The sequence below is a fragment of the Loxodonta africana genome, chromosome 5 (genome assembly GCF_030014295.1).
Source record: "Loxodonta africana isolate mLoxAfr1 chromosome 5, mLoxAfr1.hap2, whole genome shotgun sequence".
In the NCBI taxonomy this organism is placed as follows: domain Eukaryota; kingdom Metazoa; phylum Chordata; class Mammalia; order Proboscidea; family Elephantidae; genus Loxodonta; species Loxodonta africana.
Genome location: NC_087346.1, coordinates 49,260,424 through 49,285,208, shown reverse-complemented (window position 1 = coordinate 49,285,208; position 24,785 = coordinate 49,260,424). Strand labels below are relative to the sequence as shown.

Sequence of the window (24,785 nt, the reverse complement as noted above, 5' to 3'; positions counted from 1 at the left end):
ACACACATACCACACATATATACAGGTAAACACACACTTAATGCTTTAAAAAAAAAAAAAAAGCCAAAATGAAATGCAGATAGTGAGGGATCTGCTAGGTTTGTGCACTAGCTGAATTAATATATGTAATGAACCACCATCCCTGGGTCTTACGAATGCGTACCATGTTCAGTTGCTAACAGAAAGGTTAGAGGTTCAAGACGACCCAGAAAAGCCTTCGAAGAAAGACTTGGCGATCTACTTGAAAAAAATAAGCTATTGAAAACCCTACGGTGCACAATTCTGCTTTGACACACATGAGGTCACCATGAGTTGCAATTGACTCAATGGCAACTGGTTAGCAAACTACTGTAAAGATCAAAACTTAGAATGTTAAAACCCTGAATCCCAAGAGTCTACTCTTCTCCTACTGTATCCCGTGATGTCTAAAGTATGGTGAAAACATTTTAAGAACCATGAGTCATGTCTCTGAAGACGGCAGCAGTTTTCATACAGAGATCAAGTGTTAGAAAGGCGTGGAAAACTGGAAATGAAACAACTATATAAAAACCCACTTAGAGGATGATCTAATCTTCGTTGATTCAAATTCCTGTAAGGATTAGAAAATTCTATGTTACCTATACTTTCCATATTTCTCTTTCCACACTTGTCATTAATAAGGTATTTACAAAAGACTTTTTGACTAATATACAAAAGAGATGAGTTTCTTAATATTTCAGCCATTATTACTTCTTATTTCCCACTTGCAGTTATAATCCTCTATTTGGGAAATCCAGACTGGTTACTCTGGAAATGCTGATAGTACAGGCACAGAGATTATCAGCACAGCCCTCTACTTATCATGCACCTTTTATTCATAGTATCTTTACACATTTTACAAAGCTAAAAACTCATACTTATCCACGAAAACAGCTCTCAAGAGCAGACAGTGTCTAATGACTATGCAGAGAAAATTCTTGGATAAGTGTTTCAGCGAGAAAATAAACACAGTCTCATCCCTAGGGGACTTCAAAAGCATCTTACATAAGCAAAGTCTAACTATCTGTGTTGAAAACTGGCCAGGGAACCAAATCTACAATAATATTACATTTATGAAGTCTGTTAAAATTACTAACACCTTGAACTTGTCAAGATGTTATTTATCCTGTGTTTGAGGAAAGGCACCTCTAAAAGTGAACAGGATCCTCAGTGCCAACAATGGTCAACTGCTTACATCTTATTAACCTGTCCAGTACCACAAGTCCTCTAGGATTTAGGCACTAGTTTCCCTACCTGGAAAACGAGAATACATGGAACTGAAACCTTGCTTTCCTTTATCCCAGCCAGGTTTGCACTGGGCTATATCACTTATTAACAGAAACCCTAGAGTCTACTCTCTGGTTAAATCTCAAAATACCATGTCTTCTTCGATCCTCCACTCTCAATTAGTGTTTTCTGCTTGCTTCCGGGTCATCTAGTTCCTTCATTTTGAACTTCCATTACTAGATTTATTATTAAATTATTTGAGTTGTGTTACCACAAAAACTGCTAATACATTTGAGTTCTTAAAATGCATCAAGCAGTGTTTTCAAATATTTTAAATGCATTAGTTCAACTAATCCCTATATAACCATTTATTGTTGTTAGTTGCCATCTAGTCAATTCCTACATGGCGACCCCATATGTGCAGAATAGAACTGTTCCATAGGGTTTTTAATGCTGTGATCTTTTGGAAGCAGGCTGCTAGGCCTGTGTTCCCAGGCACCTCTGGATGGGTCTGAACCATCAGGCTTTCTGCTAGTAGTCGAACACTTAACCGTAACCATAAGAGGTGAGTGCTATTATTTATCACCATTTTCCAGATGGGGAATTACTAAAGGTTAAGTAACTTGTCCAAGATGGTAAGTGGCAGAGCTGGAATTCAAACCAGGCAGTCTCACCCTGGGGACTATAATCTACATATGATACCTATTATGTCAAACAATACATGCCTGGCTGTACAGACAAGACTTCCTGCCACTATAAGCATCTGGGCCTTTATGGTGAACCATCTTCCACATGTAGATGTCTAGGCCACAAGCCCTTCTTCCAGTCTTCCCTGTCCAGGTACAGAGTTAGACTAAGTGACCTGAGAAATGACATAAAAATCCTTAAAAAAGCACACAAACAACAACAAAAAAAGAAAGTCAGGATGAGAGGAGCCTGAGTTCATAACCACTGTCTTGCAAAGTTCCTGAAAGCTTTACTTGACTGCAAACTCAATGTCTGTCACGTTTGTGATGAAACTTCTAATACAATAGATTTTTCTGAACTTATTTTTGAACATACATTGACAAAACAGACTATCCTCGAGGAGCAGGATTAACTTTATTTTGCGCCTAGAGACCATGTTTTTTTTTTTTTTTTTAAGAAAAACAGGGGTTATTTGGTCCAGAAAACAAAACAGAGGGCAGCATGATAACTGTCCTCAAGTACGTAAGAGGCTCTCATGGATGAGACAGCAGGCTTAGTTTCTACGTTTTTCTGGAGGGCAGAATAAAGGCAAATGACTGAAAGTTAAAAGGAAGCCAGTTTGGCCCAATATAAAAGAAGGATTCATTTGTAACAATGAAAACCATTTATAATGTAATGGTTAAAGTGATGCGATAAAGGAGCTCATCTAGATCAGAAATATTTAAGCAAAGTGTGAAGCCCCAAGCTGCCGTTGTTATTTCACACATATCCCTCTGTCCTCTCTTTGTTTTCTTCTCTTTGAATAATGATTCCCTTCACTTTTTTTTTTTTTCATTTTTTTTCACTTTAGCAACTAACTCGAGTGAATAGCTTGAACTCTGGTTCAAATGGAAGATCTACCATTAACCAGTTGTGAGATATTGAGCTAATCACTTAAATGTTTTCATCTATAAAAGTGAAGTATCTCACCTTGCAGAGGTTCTCTGAGGATTAAAAGGTATACTGCATTGTGATTGTCCTCCAGTTACATTTCATTGATCCTAAGACACCATCGATTATAAGATACGACATTAATTTATGTATCACTAAATGACATGGCAATGAAACAATGACACAATATTTTCTTATCACTTAAAATCTTTTTTTATACTTCAAGGAGATAGTATTATACTTACTTAGATTTCTGTTATCATTTTATCACTTGTATACATCTCAAAAAGAAAACATAAGCAAAATACCTATTGGTTAATACACTCCTAAATCATCTTCTCATTGACTTTGACTTACCAAGAATCATTTTTCACATCAGTTATTGATGTTTTTCACCAAATACTACCTATGCTATCAAAGTGTTTATGGTACAGTGTTTCTAAAAAATGTTCTCAAGTATTGTAGCCAGGATTTCTTTGCCGGACTTTCTTGCTTGGTGTATGAGAGACAATCTTTTTCTTGCACGTTAGTAAGAAAATGTAATGGTTTCATTGGCTTATGGCAGCCATTATTTTTCAGATCCTGTAAAGCATTTGATTTTTGCTTTGTGAGAAAACAGGAAATTGTAGACTCCTCCAATTATGAATATTTTTCTTTTCTTAATCTTAAATTCATCTTTAAAGGTTAAACAAACATCACTATTCTGTTTCTTTGACTTTCTGCACAATAACATTTAGTTTCAATGCTCAAGAATAATAACTTTGAAAGACATTGCAGACAACAATTAAACTCAACACATGTAGTTCCAACGTGCACATAACTCAGAGACAAGAATATGAACAGCTATGCCCAAGTTTGTGCATGAGTACACAATGACAAGTAAATCATGACTGTTGCTTGACTGCTAGCGATTGTGAGACACAGGCACATTTATGAGAAAATATAAAAAAAAGTATACCTTACAATTGGTGACATATGGTATTGTTTGGTTACTGTCTTGTGGTTTTTCCTAGACTGTAAGGGAAGTGTCCGTCTTAATATGTACCCCTGTATTTCCATAAAAAAATAAGGATTTAATAAATATTTGCTCAGTAGGGTAGATGTTGGCAGACATAGTCCAGAGGAGATTTTCTGGTGTTGTCTAGAATAGAAGACTATTAAATGACTTTCTGAACCTATGATTCTTTCACTTCAAAGCAATTAAAAAGACACACTGAAGGGTGGGAGGTGGGGGGAGACCTGACTGAGACCATGCCTTTAAAACAACTGAAGGAACCTATTAAATAAAGAATCACAAAGCCAGTTGTCTCTGTGGATGAAGAAAGGTTTGCTGTTGCCAGGCATCATGCCCAGCCGGTGTGAGAAGGCACATAAACAGCTCCCATCTCAATCAGTGTGCCTCTGGAAGTCACGTCATTTCTCTGGTTCTCTGAGAACCACCACAATGCCACCCTCACTTCACCGCCTACCCAAACCAAGGGATAGCTCTTCCCAAAGCAGGAGCAGGCTGAAGTCCTTTGCAAGATCTGAGTCACACTGTCTCTGGTCTAGGTTTCCTGTCTGTGTGCTATTTTTTCTTCTCATTGTTGTGATGGTATTCTCAGAGGCTCATCATCCCACAGTCGTTTTAATTGGTGGATGGAGCACTGACCTCCTCCCCCAACTTCTCCTGATCTAAATATGTCATGAGAAAGAGAGCAATTTACTACTCTCCATGGCCTGTGAGTAGGCATGTAAACATTTGGGAAGCTCATTATAACTCACGGCTGTCACTCCTCAAGGGGGCGGTAGGGAATCAAACACCTTCTACCAAACAAAACAATAAAAACTTCAAACCAGTAAGGACTTTGTCTTCATTATTCTGCTTTATATAAAATAGGTCATTAACAAATGAGCAATCATAATTCCACTTCTGTAAAGTTGAGATCTTTCTAACCTTCCTAAAGCATTACTTTTACCGTGTTATTTTCAGGGCAGAAATAATCAATGGTTGCCTTTTGCCTAAATGATAAAATTCAGATTTTCCACCCTGGCACTGCTGTCTCCTTTCCTCTCACTAGAGTCTGGTTCTATCCTACCTCTTCAGCCTCACCTCCAGCCGATCCTTTTGGAGAAACAGTTGGTGTTGTGGTGAGGTGTGTGTGGGCTTTAGCTTCTATTACAGCTGATCCGAATCTTGGCTTTGCTACTATTAAGTGCATCATTTTTGGACAAGTAACTAAACCCTAATGGACTTCAGAGTTCTCATCTCTAATACAGGAACAAGATTTCTACTCATCTCCTTATTGTGTGATACTGTACTATATTTAAGGAGCCCTGGTGGCACAGTGGCTAAAGCCATCGACTGCTAACTGAAAGGTTGGCGGTTTGAAACCACCAGCCCCTCTGTGGAAGAAAGATGCAGCAGTCTGGTTTCATAGAGATTTACAACCTTGGAAACCCTGTGGGGTCACTGTGAGTCAGAATCGACTCGATGGCAGTGGGATTGCTTTTTTGGTTTTGGTATTATATTTAAATCACCAAGCACACTGTCCGAGACATAGTAAATGCATATAAATGGTAGTTATTACTATAACAAAAGTACTCTCCCCTCTGCACTCTGACTTTTATGAAATCTTATTAGGTTTTTGCTCTTTCTGGTACTCATCCTGCACTAGTAATAAATACATACGTAACTATACATGGTTTCATATAAGGTTACATATGTGTGTTAGTTTCCTCAGCCTGCCATACCAAAGTACTACAAACTGGGCGGCTAAAACAGTAGAAATTTATTTTCTCACAGTTCGGAAACTAGAAGTCCACAGTCAAGGTGTTGGCAGGGCCATGTTCCCTCTGAAGCCTCTAGGGGAGGATCCTTTCTTGTCTCTTCTAGCAGCTCTGGTAGCCCCTGTGTTCCTTGGCTTGTGGCAACATAACTCCAATTTCTGCCTCCGTCTTACATGGCTGTCTTCCCTGTATGTCTGTGTGTCTCTTCACTTCTTGTAAGTTTATCAGTCATACTGGATTAAGAGCCCACCCTGCTCCATCCAGTATGGCCTCATCTTAAAGAATTACATCTGCAATGACACTATTTCCAAATAAGGTCACATTCTGAGATTAAAAGAAGGACATGAATTTGGGGGCGGGGGCGGGGGGGGAGTTGCTATCCAGCCTAGTATAACATGTAACTTTACAAGGTTTATTTTTACAAATGAAAAATAATTTTTAGAAAACTTTCACATAAACTATTTTACCGAATAAAATAGTTAACAGTCTAAATATTCTAGTTGATGTAAGCAGTCCAAGCTTTCTTATTTCTATTTCATAAAAGTGGAAACTAAATCTTATATTAAAGGTGACTTGGTGATTTGGCAGTTAGTGACAGGGTCAGGCCAAGGATTCTTTTAATTCCTTGTACAGTAATATCCCCATTCCCAAATTTGATGTAGGCAACTAGAGGGTAAAGAAAATATGCTTTGCATTTGTACACTATAGGAACACAATAATATTTTTGCTTGATCCCTAAAAAGAATATGCCAAATATAGAAACAGTGATTTAGGTATAAATCAGAAAAGAGTGAACCTAAATAGAGTTCTGGTATTTTTATAAAAAAGAATGGATACTCTACCCAAAGTGGGTCTGTTTTGTTTGATTGTTTTTATCCTGTAACTACTGAATAAATAAAATTAAGGGTTCTGAGAAATTTAATTCTGTTTTCTACTGGCTTTGAGTCTAAATCTGTTCCAAAAACTACTACTACTACTTGAAAAGATATGCTAACGTAATTAGGACAATACAATTAATTCTCTAAGTCTTTAAAATTTTATTTTCTCTTATGGTATTTTTAAATCTTCTCACAGAATGGAATTACTATATAATTCCAGGATTTTATCACAAATTATGTCTTTTGTGCTGCCTTTCTCATCTATTTCACACAGTAATTTTACAGAGTCATCCTCCAGTATCCAAGACAACACTCCCCTCCACCCATCTCACCTCCCCCCGCCATGGATACCAAATTCCACAGATGCTCAAGTCCCTTCTATAAAATGGTGTAGTATTTGCATATAACTATACACATCCTCCCCTACACTTTAAATCATTTTTAGATAACTTATAATACTTATTACAATGTAAATACCATGTAAATAGTTGTTACATGCAAGGCAAACAATGTTCAAATAATGAGCACAGGAGAGAGGCTCAGGCTGAGGAACTGTGAAATGGTGGGAGGTTACAGCAGGGGATGCCTACACATCACTTCATTCGTGTGGACTCAGCGTAATTCAAGTTCTGCTTTTTGGAACTGTCTTTTTTTGTTTTGTTTTGTAAATATTTTCAATTCGCAGTTGGTTGATTCCATGGATGCGGAACCCATGGATATGGAGGACAACTGTATTTTACTAACACAGTGTTCTTGCTGAAAAGAATAAATGAAGTAAGAATTCCCTATTCCAAGTATGTGTGTTTATTCATAGACCAGTTTTTAAAAAACGTAATTGATAATTGTCCAAACTCATTCTGTTTGCTGCAGATTATAAAAAGCTCACTCGTCTTCAATAAAGCAGAACTCATGCTATATTCCTATTTGCAATTTACTTTTCAAATTAGATTTCAGTGTACATCCATGCTGAGTTCTGAGTGCAGAATTCCGCACCAATGATTTAATAGTATTCTCATTTCCCAGGATGTAGATCTCAGCAGACAAATAATGACCTATGTAAATATACTGCCACTGCTAATAACAGGTAATTACTGATAGACTTGAACCACTCTACTCCATGGTACTTAGAAAATTAATCATGCACTATAGGCACTGAAGGAGCCCTGGTGGCGCAATAGTTAAGCAGTTGGCTGCTAACTGAAACGTTGGTGGCTCAAGCCCAACAGCAGCTCTGAAGGAGAAAGATGTGGCAGTCTGCTTCTGTAAAAATTAGCCTTGGAAACCTGATGGAGCAGTTCTACCCCATCCTACAGGGTGGCTATAAGCCAGAATCAACTCAAGGGCAATGGACAGATTAGTCACTGAGGACACTTTCCTCTTTCCTATTCTTTCCTTTTCTACTGTTATATTCTCTGGATAAGATGCATTAACCGTGTGATTCAGAATAACGTGAAAAAGTATATTCCAAAACTTTCATTTGGGAAGAAAAAAATTCAAGCTTGCTCTTTTTTTAAGAGTCATTTTGGTCAAAGTCAAAGTATCTGTGACCAGGTCATAAGCACTTTATTACAGACAAAAAGAAACATCACCAGGATTATCATGCAGATAGTTCACAGTGGGAACAGTATTCCAATGAAGAAATGGTGTCATGAGTCTGGCTATCTCTCTATCTACAGACACGTATTTCTGTTAAATAATTATATTTAACTTAAACAAAATTATCTGTTTCTAGCACATAGGTAAATAAAAGCAGATAGAGATTTGAGATTAAACCATCTATGAGACACCATTCCCTAGTTGTACATTTACACGAAATGCTGAGTAATTTTGCTTCGTTACTCATGATTCTGACAGAAATACAATCACAGGATATCAAAAACCAATATTTTACTTCTCTGCGCAGTATCCTCCTGTTTTGTCTTATTTTAACTGGAGTAAAACCTGAGGCCCTAATGTTCTGGCCCCCTGGCTCCCTCTCTGACTTCTGCTTCCCTCTCTCCCGGTCACTACCTTTGCTTTGGTCACACTGGTCTTGCTTACCTAAGGACACCAGACCAACTCCCACCTCAGGGCCTTTGTACTTGCTATTCCTCTGCCTGGAGAATTCCTCACCCAAACATGTGCTCTGCTCTGCCCTTGCTTTATTCAGTACCCTGTACAAATGTCATAGCCTCAGGGAGGCCTTCCTGATCCCCCATCTTACATTCATTCTCTACCTAACACTTTCCATCTGTTACCCATTTTTGATCTTCTTCATGGCACTTGTTATAACCTCCTATGTTGTTGTTAGGTGCCATCCAGTTGATTTTTAACTCATTGTGATTCCATGTGACAGAACAGAACTTCTCCCATAGGGTTTTCTAGGCTAAAATCATTATGGGAGCAGACTGCCATGTCTTTCTCCTATAAAGCTTCTGGGTGGATTTGAACTGCCAACCTTTTGGTTAGCAGACAAGTGCTAAACTGTTGTGTCACCAGGGATATAAATTAATCTTTACCTGTTAGAACACAGATTCATGAGAATAGGAACTTTGTTTTGTTCACTGCTGTATCTCAACAGACTGATGAGTGACTAGCTCAAAAAGTTTAATGAATGAATTAACTAATGTAAAGGACAGGTGATACAAACGCTGAACTTTCAGTTACAATACAAAGTAGTAAATATAATCTCATTGATTTCTCCTAGTTGTGGTACCATGATACTTGACATTAGAACGCCAATAGAGGAGAATACAAAAAAGCATCAAACGTCATGCATTTTAGACTATTTAGCAGAGGAAACAAGGTTAAAATAAAGAAAAAGAAAAATACAAGTATCGTAAGTTGACTGAATTATCTGGTCAGATAAAGACAATGGATATACATACTCCGTCCGATAGGGTTGCTATGAGTCGGAATTGACTCGACAGCAATGGTTTTGGTGTTTTGTTTTGTTTCATTTTTGTGATAACTTCATAGTGGTATCTCTAAGCCAGATCTCTCAGGTGAACTCTAGAGAAGCATATACAGCAGCTAACTGGGTAAATGCTGCTTGGGTGTTACATAATAACTGCTGGAGGCCACAGAGCTATTAAGTGGTGGAGCTGGGCTTGAGCCCACATTCATTTGCCTCCAAAGTCCGGGCTATTCCCATAGGACTCTCTGCAGTTAAATGCATTGTCACTATGTTGCATTTAATAAAAACTGATAAGGTGCTGGATTTATAGTTCAGGGATTTTCCACTCTGGCCAAGAATATCCCACTTATTCAATTCTTCTTTTGAGCATGCCATTAAATTCTGGCTTAAATTCCTTTAAACGCTGTAGAAAATGTCACTGAATTATTAAATACTTTAAAACACATTTGAAGAATATGAGAATTTTTTTCAAACATGCCATGAGTGAAAAGTTTGCTGGCTTGCTGTAGTATATGATCAAAGAATTCAGAAGGAAGCCTTTTATCTGAGAATATCAAAGGCCACGAACTAAAAAAAGACACACAGCTCCTATTACACTGAGGAGAAAAAGCTGAGTCCATTGAAATATAATACAAGTATGTTGGCATACAGGTAATTCACAGATATTATTACCTTTGCTACTTGAAATTGGACCAATCTGGATTGTCTCCAAGAGTTACTCTTTTAAAAGTGTAATGCACTCAACGCATTTGCTACACTGGACATTTTTTTTCCCTCAGGACTCTCCCATATTTCATCCTCAGCCTATATAAATACACATTCACACAAAGAAATTTGCAAATTCAAATCACACATCCATTTATTATGCTATCCCCTCCTCCCCGTGGCTAATAACAGACTATATTTAAAATAGCTAGCATTTATCATTTCAAAAAAAAAAAAAAACCTAGAAAATTAATTAAAATAAACTGAATTATCTTTCCAAATTATGACAAGTCCCTAATCATTATGAGGGCAGACAGGCATTTCCAAAATCTAGTCAATGAAGTAACTTGGTATCTCCTGTTAATATCCATATTCTGCCAAAATAGTCACAATCAAGTCATTTCACTGGCTTTGGCCATATCACAGGTAATAATAATCCCTTCCCAAAATGTTATCTCAACCCTCTCACCCAAATATAAACAAAAGAACAATCTTTCCCCTAGGACACATGAAAAGCAGCATCAGTACTGAAATACAGTAAGAGTTAAATCGCTTCATGATATCAAAAAAAATCAAGCCTTAAAGAATTTTTAAAACACAGCTGGAAAAAAACATTGCCTTTGAGCTAGATAGGAAATAAAAATCTGAGCTAGGTCAATATGACTTATGAATTATCTGACTCTTTAAATTAAATAAATGTATAGTTTTTAATAACTATTACAAGATAAGTATTCCCATTTATAATTTATGACATTTTATAGTTCCTTAATATAATCTTTTCCTGTAGATTTTCTAAACATTTAAATCAGTTGCCAGAGGTAGGCTGATTATTAATTTATTAAATGATTTCTTCATGAAAGCTAATTTATCTTTCAGAACACAGTAATTTCAGATGTCATGGGAAGAAACATTCCCAAGATTTATTTTTTTATACTAGCAAATAGAAGATTTTTTGGAGATATAAATCTCTTGATATTCTCTTCATAAAGCAGTTTTGTTGACTGAATTCTCAACCAAATTAGCATACATATTTTAGAGCTAACAAGTAAACAGCTGGACTGCCACCTGTTTGGATTTTGATAGCACTTTTTATGGTTCCAAGGAGCCTGGTGCCTGGGCATGTCTTCTATCTCAGATGGTATGTGTCCCCCATCAGATCCATGAAAAGATGGGGAATATAAGGCTCTATGAGGGAAGGTTCCTGTGAAGATGTCACTAGGACTGCTTAAATTTTATATACTTAATTGTTAATAAGGGGTACAGCTAGGGACTCTCTCAAAATTTCCTATTACTAAATTCCAAATCAGAAAAAAATCAGTAAATAAAATGTATAATGTATTTAGGTTAAAAAAAAAAAAAAAACACTGTAACAATAGTTCTTCTTTACTAGTACGTGAGATTAATAATTTTTTTTTAGTTTGTCTCTCATTGAGATTTTCCATTTTTTTAAAAGTAATAAAAAAGTTGATTTTAGGAATTGGGACTTACCAAAATGCTGCTACAGAAAATGCTACAGTTTTGTATCTTTAAAACCATGAGTACTTATAAATCATTAAATTCTAAAAAAAAAAAAAAAAAAATTATTTAAAGCAGCAAATAGATAAAATAAAATTATGAATAAGTAGGATATTTACTGTGCACTTTGTATCAATAATCAATACTGTGACTAGAAGAAGGTGTATCTCATACTGGCTAAGCAAAGTGACTTTAGCTTTATATAGTCTCTTACATTATTCACCTAAATGTTAGAAGCCATTGCTTTTAGAGACATTATTAATGTACCCAGGTTATAGAGCAGTGCATGTATTATTCAGAATGTAAGAAAAGTAATTGGTTTCATCTTCTAGCTTGTATAACTAAAAAATTAGCATTTGAAATCATATGGTAATTCAACCCCAGGGGAAAGAGAAAGTCAAACATTAACCTAAATGAAGATTTGTTTGCTAGATGTGTCAAGTTCAGTATCAGAACCAATGCGATGGCAATGTTTTTTGTTTTGTTTTGTTTTCCTAAGCCTTTGCTTGTGTTTTTCACAAAGTTTAGGTATTAGCTATTAAAATCGAAGTAATCATGGTTCCTCTGTATCTTGACTAACATGATTTTCTCTAATCAAGAGGTAAGTATTGAACATAGCATACCCAAGCCTAGTATTTTCATTCCCCAAACATTTATTGAATGCTACAAATTATCAGGCACAGTTGCTAAATTACACTTTAGACTATAAGTGGTTGATGATGGTAGCATCAATAGGACTCCTAAGAGTTTGGTTATCTCATTAGATCATTATCCCCTGGTGGCACAGTGGTTAAGAGCTCGGCTGCTAATTAAAAAGTCAGCAGTTCAAATCCACCAGCTGCTCCTTGGAAACCCTATGGGGCAGGTCCACTCTGTTTTATAGCGTTGTTATGAGTCAGAATCAACTCAACAGCAGTGGGTTTGTTTTTTTTTTTTTTTTGGTTGGCTAATTTATTGAGAGTTTGCAGTGTGCACAACCATGCAGTAAGGTCATTATATGGATTATTACATTTAAACTTCACAATTACCCATGTTCAACTCTTATTCCATTTTAGAGATGAGTAAACTAAAGTTAGAGAGAGAGTATAATGATCCCATTCACATGGCTATTCATGGGCAGTAAGGATTTGATGTCAGGACCGAGACTCTGAATGCACTTTGTGCTCTTGACCTGTAGCCTATACTACATGTATCACTATCTGGGTAGAGTAATAATGCACATACTTCATACTTTCACCCTACCCCCAATATGCAAAAGCTGTAATAGAAGGAATAAGGTGATCTGACATTTAGACAATGTTAAAAAGATTCGGAATAGGCCCACAGTTACAAAAAATCCAAAGGACAAAATAGTACACATTCTATCTTAGCTGCTTTTTTCTAGAAGTTGATGTGTTCTTCCTTGGGTCTGACTGGGCAGTGATACTTCTAAACTCTGTTGTGGAACCCCTGATAGCTTTTCAGCATTCTCTGTGCTTCAAAATCTTGGGAGTTCCAGGTAGCATTTTGTAGTGTGAAGAGAGTTCAACACAGAGACAGAAAGCACAGGTTTAAGATTGATTTTGCTCTTTGCTAACTTAATGCCCCTAAGCTTCATGCTTCTCATCTATTTGATGAAGCTAACTCCTTCCTTGCCTACCTCACTTGATTACTGAGAAAACATGCGTTATATTGCTTTGTTGAAATTAAAGTACTTTATGTGACCATTAGTATCATGATTAGAGTATAATTATGTAGTTGATAAGGTAGTTTAGAGCTATCATTTTTTTCTCATTAATTCACTGGAACAAAAATTTTTCTAAAACTGAATTTAAAGTATTACTTAATAAAGCATTATATATTCCATATGGTATAGAATAAACAAAGCAGTAAAGAAGCAAAATCCTGAAAGTCTAGTAATCTCAAACTACAAATGAATACAGATTAATACAGACAATAAATCAATTTAATTACACCAAACCTTTGGGGAGGGGAAAATTAAAGTTTAAGGAGAAAAATCCAAACATAAAGGAAATATAATAATGAAACCACTTCAATTGGAAAAGTTTCACCAGTTAAATGGTAAGAATTTCTGCTGAAGTAACCTTCAGCTCTCCCATATCATTGCCTTTCACATCTAATTTATTAAGCTGTCCTGTTCATTCATTTGCCATCATACCACTCACATTATTTTTTTTTTCTCCATTTTCACTGTCATTGCTGACCTTCATTATCTTTTTTTTTTTTTTTCAGGACTAACCCAACAGCCAATTCAGTGATCTCTTAACTCCAGAGTTCCCTTCTTTTCATGTTATCCTACATAATTCCACAAAGATTATTTTGGGATTTTTAAAACAAGGTCTTGACTCCAGCTTCAAATCTCTGTAGCTTAAAACAATAAAGGTTTTTGTCTTGCTCAAATTATACACTCATCTCTGGTCAGTGGGGGTTCTGCTTATACGGGACAATCACTATTTCAAATGTGCCATAGGGAAGAGAGAATGCCCCATAAATTCCTGCATAGACCAATAAATGCTCCATCACTTCTGCTATCGACACAAAGCTTAGAAGTAGTTATGACTCCATCTAACTAGAGAGAGTCAAGAAGTATAATTCTACTATGTGCTAGAAAGGCGGGAGAGTCAGAAATTTTTGGTGATCATCATCAGTGACTACAAGAGTCTTAGTTAAAAAAAAATTTCTTGGTGGTGGATCCAGTTCATTCACGGTTCTCCTCAATACGGACATAATCAGACTAGCCATTAGCACCTACAAGACCCATCTCCAAACATATTCTGTCCTCCGGCATACAATAATTTGTTTTCAGCAGTTCTGTTTTACCTGGAATGTTCTGTCTCCTACTTTCTGCTTGTTGAGATGGTATTCAACCCTCAGCTACCATCTTCTCCATGGAGAATTCTCTGATTCTACAAATTAATATTAATGGCTTCCTCCTTGGCATTCTCATAAAACATTGTTTTTTATTTAATTTTTAGAATCTACCATGGCATACAGTATGTTATATGGGGAGACATTAGTTAGATTCCCTAGAGATCCAGCCTTTGGGGAGAGTTGCCATGCCTTTTTCATTTGTGTATCTTCCAGACCTAGATTGTTGTTATTGTTAGCTGCTGTTGAGATGACTCCATCTCACGGTGACCCCATGTGTGCAGAGTAGAACTGCTCCATACAGCTTTCAAGTCTTTTGGAAGCAGATCACCCGGCCTGTCTTCCCAGGCACCTCTGGGTGGGTTCGAATCACCAACCTTTTGGCTAATAGTTGAATGCTTAACCATTTATACCACCCAGGGGCTCCTAGATTGGGACTACTATGCTATAAACTATGTGTAGTCAATAAAAGTTTGCCAAAAAAGAAGGGGGGGATGGAAAACTCTGCAAACAAAAATTAAAATGATTATAGCTAATTGCAATGCTACAAAATTAAGTTCATAAGAGGAGTTTAGAATAACGTGACTTTACTTTTAACATTAGGCATTAAACACTGCTTCTAACACTAGTTGCTCTCCATAGAGTGCTACTTCACTGCTGACTCATGGACCAAGACCATGGACTTTTGGTCTGGATTTGAACATAAAGGTTGAACAATCATTGTTCTGACCCAATATTCAATTCATCTATTTACATTTTATCTTTTTAAAGTTCCACGGATTCACTTCCATATAGAAATGTTTATTCTCATTTTTCTACACAAGAGAGAAGAGGTATAGGCTATGGCCAAACTTCAGCTCAGATAAGCCAAAGTTTTATATTTTTCCATATATATTCAAATATTCCAGTATTCTGGAAATAAAGTATAGCAAAACCTCATTATTTCAGAGTAACTACAACAACAGAATATATCTGCTAAAAATTCAAACTTCAAGAATATTTTCCAAATATTTCTAGAAGACAGAGGAAATATTTTATATTTCTTTTTAAATAAAACTTCAGCCTAGTATTGAAGATTCTTTTATTCATTCATTCTTTCATTCAGTGAGTACTGACTGGATGAGTCAATGATTAAATAGATGTAAAAAAAAAAAAAAAAACCGTCTCAATACGTAATTTAATCTAAGATCAGATATATTAGTAGAGGTCTTTATGGGGCTTGATAAAGAATAGTTAAATAAGTGAGGATAACCAACAAACTTGTTTATATGTAGTATATCTATAGTGCTTTTGGATATTTGAAAAATAGTTTTCTTTTGATGAGTTATCTTTAAAAACGATTAGTTCACATTCTATCCAATTGATCACATTTTAAGGTGTGGGTCCTGAATGAAAATATGATACTTTATAAGATCCTAGAATGTTACAAGGCTATCTATATACAATTTAGAGTAAGAAAGTAGGCATTTGTTAATCCAGGTTATGTGGCAAAAAATAAAACAAAATGCATAAACGTAACTCGAGTTAATTTCTACCAGAAATCATTTCTCCATTGCATAGTACTTATACAAATCAATTACCAAATATTTACGATAACCTACCAGGCATAATCTTAGGTACTGGGGAGAAAGGCAGAGAGACAGATACAGTCCCTATAAGAAACAGTCTAGTAGGGAACACAGATAACAGACCACTGAATGCTTCATTAAAAGTAAATTTAAGTGCACTGGTATCACCTGTCCGTGCAAAGGCTAAGTGCTCCGCTGCTAACTGAAAGGCCAGTGGTTCAAGCCCACCAGTGGCTCCGCAGGAGAAAAGATCTGATGATCTGTTCCTATAGAGATTTATACCCAAGAAAACCGTATGGAGCAGTCCTACTCTGTTATATAGGGTCGCTATGAGTCAGAATTGACTTGACTTGCCCACAACCACAACAACAACAGTCTCACCAAATTGCGCATTGGTGGTTCAGTGGTAGAATTCTTGCCTAAATGCACTTTAAGTACAGCCACCATCTATCTGTCAGTGGAGGCTAGTGTGTTACTACAATGCTGAACAGGTTTCAGCAGAGCTTCCAGCCTAGGAAGAAAGGCTTGATGATTGACTTCTGAAAATCAGCCAATGAAAACCTATGAATTGCAAAGGTCTGATCCACAACTGATCACGTGAACAGCACAAGACCAGGGGTGTCTTACGCCACTGTGCATGGGGCTGCCATGACTCAGAAGCCTACTCCATGGCAGCTGCCCACAAGGAAGTCTCAACAGAAGGGATAGTGTGAAGGCAGCAGATTGCATACAGTCTGCGGATAAGGAAAGATTTCCCACAGGAGTGACATTTAAGTTGTGACCCAAAGAGTGAGTAGGATTTAGTGAGGTTAAAGGGGAGCTTAACAAATTCCATGAAATGTATGGTATCTAGTCAGGCTAGAGCCTGGAGAGTAAAGGGAAAGATCTCAGGAGAGGCTGGAGAGGAAAGCAGCCCTCTGGGCATTGAGAGTTATGGTAGGAAGTTTGGATTGTATCCAAAGAGTAAAGAGAAGCTATTAATGGGTTGTGTGCAGGAAGGGTGGACTTGTATGTGCCGAAACTCTCTGTGCATGGGTCTGAATGAGGCCAGCATTATATGAAATAAAGAATTCAGGCTTCTCCTTAACGTGAAACCTAAACAAAGCATGATATTGTACCAAATAAAAGAACATCCCTTGTTAAGTTCAACCATTAGCAAGAAATAAAATGTTTATTTCATCTTTTTCTATGTAACATTCATTTCAACAAAATGCACATAGCTCAAGATTTCTCCAGATATCATGCATTAGTGGAAAAACAGAATTATATCTTGGACACATGGAATATAAAGTTCTAGCCATTGCCCCACATTTTAGTTGCTAAAAGATTTCTGAACAAAGAGTCAGGTCAACAGAAAGGGTGTCACAACATCAACAGACAGAGCTCTTGTCAGAGTTTAATTAGGGCTTCCAATTAGAAAACCAAACTAAGGATTCTATTAGCACTCAACTAGGCATCTTCCTTGATTAGGATGAACCAAACAACATCCAAATCTTATCTAGCTAACAAAAAGAATTTTTTAACCTTTATGATGCCCTCTTCCTGGCGGGCTTACGTCAGCTAAGATAAGGAAAATAAAAATCATACTCATAACCTCACTAAAGAGAATCACCGAGTGCTCGGGCCCACTGCCTAAAACGTTACCACATATTGACATCAAGGCTCTTTGTTAATGAAAGAATGGATTTGGACACACACCTGACCTGGTCCGGAGTCTTTGGGTGGTGCAAATGATTAAGTGCTCAGCTGCTAATCAAAAGGCTGGTGGTTCAAGTCTACCTAGAGGTGCCTTAAAAGAAAGGCCTGGTGATCTGCTTACAAAAAATCACCACTGAAAACCCTACGGAGAGCAGTTCTGCTTTGATAACAGGGGGTCACCATGACTTCGAATCAACACAATAGCAACTGGTGTGGCCTTGTCTGCTGCTCTTTGCTACAGATTATTAAATAAAGATCATGACCACTCGAAAAGAGGAAAAAAATCTGCAGATCACAAAGAGTAAGTTTTCCACTTGACAATGGAATCACCTCAATTATTATGAAGTTAAGTACCCTATATACTTGGATATTTCATCCCTCTTATGAAAGCTGATTGCCTGGTATCCCAGTTTTGAAGAAGAAATAGTTCTTTATTCTTTTCCAAATTATTTTTTGGGCAGAATGCTTCGAGAACTGTGAATGGTCCTGCTAGTGAATAAGAAAAATTTCTCCATATTGAAATAGTATTTACCATCCTGTCCAAACTTCAAAGCCTAACAATGAGTAAACAACAAAAAAATATTTTCAAACCCAAAGCAATCTGCCCAATAACATAATTCTGACTAACGAACTTACCAACATTCTTAAAACTTAAATTAGTCTTGACAACCAAGTGGCATGTGGCTTATTCTGCACAGGAATTTGGAAATGAGCTTTTTCCCAGGCAGGTCAGATAGGACAAACACATATTCTAAAACTATGCTGTGGGGCAATAAAAATAATTTCAACCCACCTGAAAACTGTACGGCCTTCTAGTAGTAATATTTAAACTTCAACATTTTACCACACAGGTAATACATAGTAGCTGCACTCTAGACACTGCTTGTTAGAGCTTACTCCAGAGTTACCCTGTCATCAACTCCAACTGTGATTGGGTTTCTTCTCCTCAATAAAAGATTCTCTATTTTACTTCCATTTTGCAAATTTTTAATGCTTTATATTTGTTCCACTTCGCATGGTGTTTAGCAAATGTTAATCTGCATCAAAATGCATTCATTCCCAGAATAAATATTTTAAGACTTAATTCACCTTGCTATGTTGAAAGGCCTGGTGACCTACTTCTGAGAAATCTGACATTCAAAACCCTATGGAGCAACAGTATACTCTGGTATATATGGGGTTACCGTGAGTCTGGAATCAACTCAAAGGCAGCTAGTACTGGTATGTTAAACAAACAATGCCTTACTAACCTCAGGGCATGGAGCCCTGATGGTTCAGTGGTTAAATGCTTGCTACTAACTGACAGGTCAGTGGTTCAAACATACCAGCTACACCAAGGGAAAAAGATGTGGTAGTTTGCTTCCGTAAAGATTTACAGCCTTGAAAATCCTATGGGGCAGTTCTACTCTGTCCTGTAGGGTTGCTATAAGTTGAAATCAACTCAGTGGCAATGGATTTGGTTTTTGTTTGAACCTCAAGGCAGAGAACTAAATTTCATTCCTTTCACCTTAATGTGTTCAATATCTACCACAATGCTTGTCACCAAGTAAACCAAAAAACCAAACCCACTGCCGTAGAGTCGATTCTGACTCATGACGACCCTATAGGACAGAGTACAACTGCCCCGTAGAGTTTCCAAGGAGCGCCTGGCAGATTTGAACTGCCAACCTGTTGGTTAGCAGCTGTAGCACTTAACCACTACGCCACCAAGTAGATGCCCAATAAACGGCTGATACCTGGAATGAATAATGAAAGAGTACACGAATGTATGAATGAATAAATGAGCTGATTCATACATGCAGAGCACCTTTATTGGCTCTTTTTTCCTATAAAGAGTCCAGGAAGAGTAGGCATTTCTTTCTGCACCTGAGGCCTTGAATCCACTTAAAGGAAGAGAAAAGTTCTTTCTGCTTTTGCTGCCCCATCTACTGCTCTTTCTCATGGGAGAGTCAGCACTCCAAGATAAGGGAGGGAGCAATGGCTCAGAGGGCAGAATGCCTTTATACTGAAATCTTTGTTCAGCCAAGAGAGATAGCTTCTTTCTCCTGGGAACAGGTCCATTTGGCCCTAGGCTTCTAAGACAAGGGATGATTACATGACTAATACAAGGAATTGTTAAACTTAAGTGATTCCTTTGTTGTAAGTTCCCATTTTGGAAAGGAGGCACATAACTACCTCCATGCACTAAATGCCTCCTTACAATTTAAGGGTATATTAGTTGAGTTTTTGTTTTTTTACTTGAAATACACTTCGCTCTCAAAGCAGGAAATACCTTTTACCTCAAAATTGAATGTGGTGAAGTAAACGCTGAGGGGGGAGAAAAGAAATTTAGCAGAAAACAGCTTTACTAATACTACTACTATCAATAATGGCAGCAGCTAACATTTAGTAAGCTCTTACCAAGTGCTGGGCACTGTTCTTATCTTTACAATCTCCCTACAACGTAGTTATGTCATTATTATACCCAATTAGAAATACGGAAACTATATGCCATTAGTAGGAGGGGGTGAGGTTTCACACCCAGACAACTGGATTCTAAAACTTGCTCTCTTATTCAACTGTGGCTTTTCATATGAAAACATGAAACCTGTTTCACAAATAAAGCCTGAAGGGTTACCAAAGACTAGCAATTACTGAATGACTTGAATGATTCATTCAGCGTGTAGACAATCCTTCTGCTCTGATTCAATTAATTTTTGTACCAATAAATACTAATAGTTGAAGTAATGGCATTAGCTTGTATCTCTGAAATGCCCTTTAACTAACAGAGTTCTACATTTCAACTCCTGTGGCCTTTCAAACCAAAAACCCAAACCAGTTGCCGTTGAGTAGATTGCGACTCATAGCGACCCTACAGGACAGAGTAGAACTGCCCCCATAGAGCTTCCAAGGAGCGCCCGGTAGATTCAAACTGCTGACCTTTTGGTTAGCAGCCGTAGCTCTTAACCACTAGGCCACCAGGGTTTCCCCTGTGGCCTTTACATATCCACAGGCCAAGTCTAGAGGACCTAAACTAAGGCACACACAGCCGACATTAAATAAAAAGAATCAAAGGCACAGAGATAGGAGAATGTACAGCATACTCCAGGGAAAAAGAACAAACCAATTTGGCTATATTTGAAAGGTTTATGAAGGAGAATAGGAGATAGGTGGGTATGAGCCAAACTGTGGGAGGCCTGAAACCAGCTTCATTAAGCCTTTTGAATTGATTTCTGAAACTAATGGTGAGTCACTGCAGGTTTTTAAACAGGGAATGAGGAATGCTAAATGGCATTTTAGCAAAATTAATCTAGCAGATTTAAAAAAAAAAATGAATTAGAAGGGAAAGAGACAAACTGCAGACAAAATAGGCAGGAAATACCATAGCCCCTTAGCAATCACAGATATAACATTCACAATTTCAACTTCTCCCAAGAGATCTCCAAATGTTCTCATTTCTAATTTTCTAGGGCACAGAGTTATGAGGTCAGTTTGGGGAAGCAAGTCATTAGCTAGCACCATGCTTCTGGTTCTCAATGAGGTTTTGCCTTCTTTGTTTTCCCCTAGATTCTGGTCCTGTATGCAGTCTATCTCGATGTGATGAAAAATGTTTCTTTATGCAAAGCACCCCAAGTCAACCGTAGTAGAAATAAAAAATAGACAATGAGTTATACTAAAGTAGGGAGATTGATGCATTTAATTGTGAAAGTTCTACAACACATCCCTTAGGAATGTCAAAGGCATTTTGTACTTGCCATATCCCAGGTTATTTGTGTCAGGCAGGAAGAAAGCAAGAGACACAGCTAAGGAGAACATGGACACAAAAACACATCAGAAAGGAATGGTGGAAGTTAGTGGCTGACTAGAGATGGGAGGCGGGGTTGAGGGAGAAGAAGAAATGAAGACTGTCTCTAAAGTGTCAAGCCTAGAGGACAGGGACCTAGCTCTGAGGAAAACATGACAAAAGTTTGGTTTTTGTATGCACTGAATCAAAGATTTTAAAGGCTGATTTGAGAAGTGACTTGGATAATTTTGGGGTTCTTTCAAACTCATTCAGGAAGATTTGACATTTATTCAACCCTCTTCTATTCTTTTAATTATGCATATTTGAGGCACTCTAATTCCTTGATTTTCAAATCAAAATTGTACAGTTCTGCCTTTTATTTTGGAAAATGCTTTATAAATCCCAAACAGTTTTCTAACAGGCACAAAAACTCCAAGTTTTCATTACTTCTTTTCAGATAGTTCCATCTGAAAACAGTATAATCCTTTATACTCTTTTGTGCATTTAAACAGTGATGTTATACTGGTAACAGTCCCCGGCGGGTAAAAAGGGTTAAGTGGCCCAGCTGCTGACCGAAATATTGGAGGTTCAAGTATACCCAGAGATGCCTTGAAGAAAGACCTGGTGTTCTGCTTTTGAAAAACTGGTCACTGAAACCCCATGGAGCACAGTTCTACTCTGACACACATGGAGTCACCATGAGTTGGTATTGACTTGATGACAACTGGTAACTGGTCATAGAGATGTACATAAGAATTGAGAGAAAAAAGCCACTGATGAAATTACTTTGTTTTGTTTTGTAGGAAAAACTTTAGAGAGATGAACATTCTGTGAAATAACTGAAGCTAGATATATACCAAGAAGATAAAAGAGGAAAAAAAAAAAAAAAACAAAAACCAGTAACCCGGTTAATTGTTAAGATTTCAAGCTGAGGAAATTATTCACAATGAAAAGGAGTCCGAGTGTCCCTGGCTGGTTCCTGGTGGCCTTCTGCCTCCTATGCAATCCCTGGGAAAGGCAGCAGCAGCTCCAAGGAAGATAGGCAGTGAACAAAGAATGTGTTATGTGGAAACAGTACTTCAGAGAGATCACAAAGGAAAGCCTGGTGAGAAAGAGGAGCTGGAACAGTGTGCAACAAGATAATTTTAAAAAGCAGTTCTTAAGAGGAGAGAGACTTTCTGCATTTTTGAAAAAAAATTTTGAGGTTCAAATGAAAAAACAGGTGTTGAAAGCCACTGTGCATTAAAGGGTCTCTCAGTTTCAACGTTTAGGACTTTGGGCCTTTGCACCAAACCATAATTTAACAAGATGTTGGAGGGAATAATGAGAAATGTTAAAACTAGGGAAAACACTCGTAACGATTCTTCTGGCAGGTCACTTACCCTCTCTGGGCCTCAGTGCCCTAAGCTGTGGCCTCTGTTGTGATTGTCCATAGCAAGTGCTACAGACGTATAAATAGTGAAGTTCAGTAGTGTCTGAACAAATCAGTCACCCGAAATATTCAATAACCGAAAGCCAAAATCTGCATCTAAGATAAATTGCAGCTTATGAAAAGCATTTAAAAGCTTTTTTATTCAAATGATTGATGCAAAGGAAAACGCAAGTTAGTTAAACCATTTTAATCGACTAAAAGTTAATTCATATCTAAGGAGCATTTTCTAAGTATTTTTAACCAATATAAGAAGCCCTGGTGGTGCCCTGCGTTAAGCACTTGGCTGCTAATCTAAGGTCGGCGATTCGAACCATCCAGCTGTTCCTCAGGAGAAAGATGTGGCAGTCTGATTTTGTAAAGATTTACAGGCTTAGAAACCCTATGGGGCAGTTCTACTCCTATAGGGTTCTTAATAGGGTCGCTGAGTCAAAATCGACTGGACACCCACGGATTTGGGTTTATTTTATCTACCTACCTATATATCTATCCATCTATCCATTTATTTACTTATTTTTGGCTTTTTAACCAATATAAACTATCTTAATCTTCACATTACCTATAATATGCCATTTTGCAATGAAAAAAAAAAAATGGGGTTCTCATGTACTGGCTTATTTAATCCTCACAACTCCATAAGGAAGGTACCAGTATAATTTGTATTGTACAGATGAGGACACTGAGGCCAAGAGTCTTAGGTAACTGGCCCAAATTCTTAAGACCAGCAGGTAATACGGCCAGCTAAGATGTAAACCACCCCTGTCAGTTTGCTCCACAGGCTCTCAACAGAAGTGAGGAGGTTAAAACTAGAAAATAGGCAAACAGATTCAGAAGCCAGTGTCCTTCCCTTGAGCTACACTGATCCAAGTGAGTGTTCGTTCATCAGTCTCCTTCCCCACTTTCCCTCCCATACCTGTCCACTGCTACCTCCTCCTCCCAGGATAAGAACAGTGCCCCGCCTCTGATTTCATCTGAACTTAATTATCTCAGGCAGGGATACCCAAGGGTTTTACAGTGATTTGATCCTTCCACCACAAGGTGGAAGGTTTAGTCTTGTTATAATTCTTTTTTTTTTTTCAGAAATTTTTTTCAATTGAAAGAACTTGACTGGCCTTCTGGTGCCAGTAGGAACACAGCTTTGCTTACTTACTAGTGGTCAATAAATGAACAGAGTTATTTTATTAAATAAAATTGATTCTGAAAACCTTACATTGCCTCTCATTCTAAAATCATGCCTACACTATGTGCTGCATTGTCGCTACTTAAAAAATTCCCTGAACAAAATTTAGTCTCATTACAGGACTGCATAAATTCCAGAAATAAAACTTTCCATAATATACATTTTCAGATGTAGGGCTAATTCTAAAATAGGTACCAACCAGGCTTGTCTTTTAGTGCTTGCTCCAGATACCTGAAATACATACATCAAAACCATCTGTGCACAGAAATGGGGCCACTGCTATGGGCAGTATTATTTTTAGAGCTACAAAAATTGAAGTTACCTTTAAAATATTGCCTGGTTCTTATTGAAATTTGCCTAATAGGAAAAAAATTAATGCATGCATCATTATAATAACTAAGATAGGATAAGGTGACTTAACTACCTGGGGAAAGTACTGAAGGACAATGTAAAACAGAAAGTATAATAGAAAAGCATGGTACATGCCTACTACATTCCACACACTATTCTGAACTGTCATGTGCCATTTTAATAGTGTGATAAGTATAAGTCTTCATAGCAATTGCAGTGGTGAAGTACTTATCAAAATTCTAAAATGCCTGCATTTTTTTTCTCCACAGAATCCCATTGGCAAAGCCGTTAATAATAAATAAT

At 37.3% G+C, this 24,785-nt stretch overlaps 1 protein-coding gene and 1 long non-coding RNA gene across 4 annotated transcripts in view; both read right to left on the bottom strand.

Annotated features, from left to right (window-relative positions):
* Positions 1-24,785, bottom strand: part of PPP3CA (protein phosphatase 3 catalytic subunit alpha) — a 366,845-nt gene that overhangs the window by 122,617 nt on the left and 219,443 nt on the right. The gene's annotated exons all lie outside the window — the stretch shown is intronic.
* Positions 2,744-22,387, bottom strand: LOC111750785 (uncharacterized). The gene is made up of 2 exons (XR_002785835.2): positions 3,821-22,387; positions 2,744-2,972 (listed from the first exon to the last, which is right to left on the bottom strand). It is a non-coding gene; the product is annotated as an uncharacterized LOC111750785 (long non-coding RNA).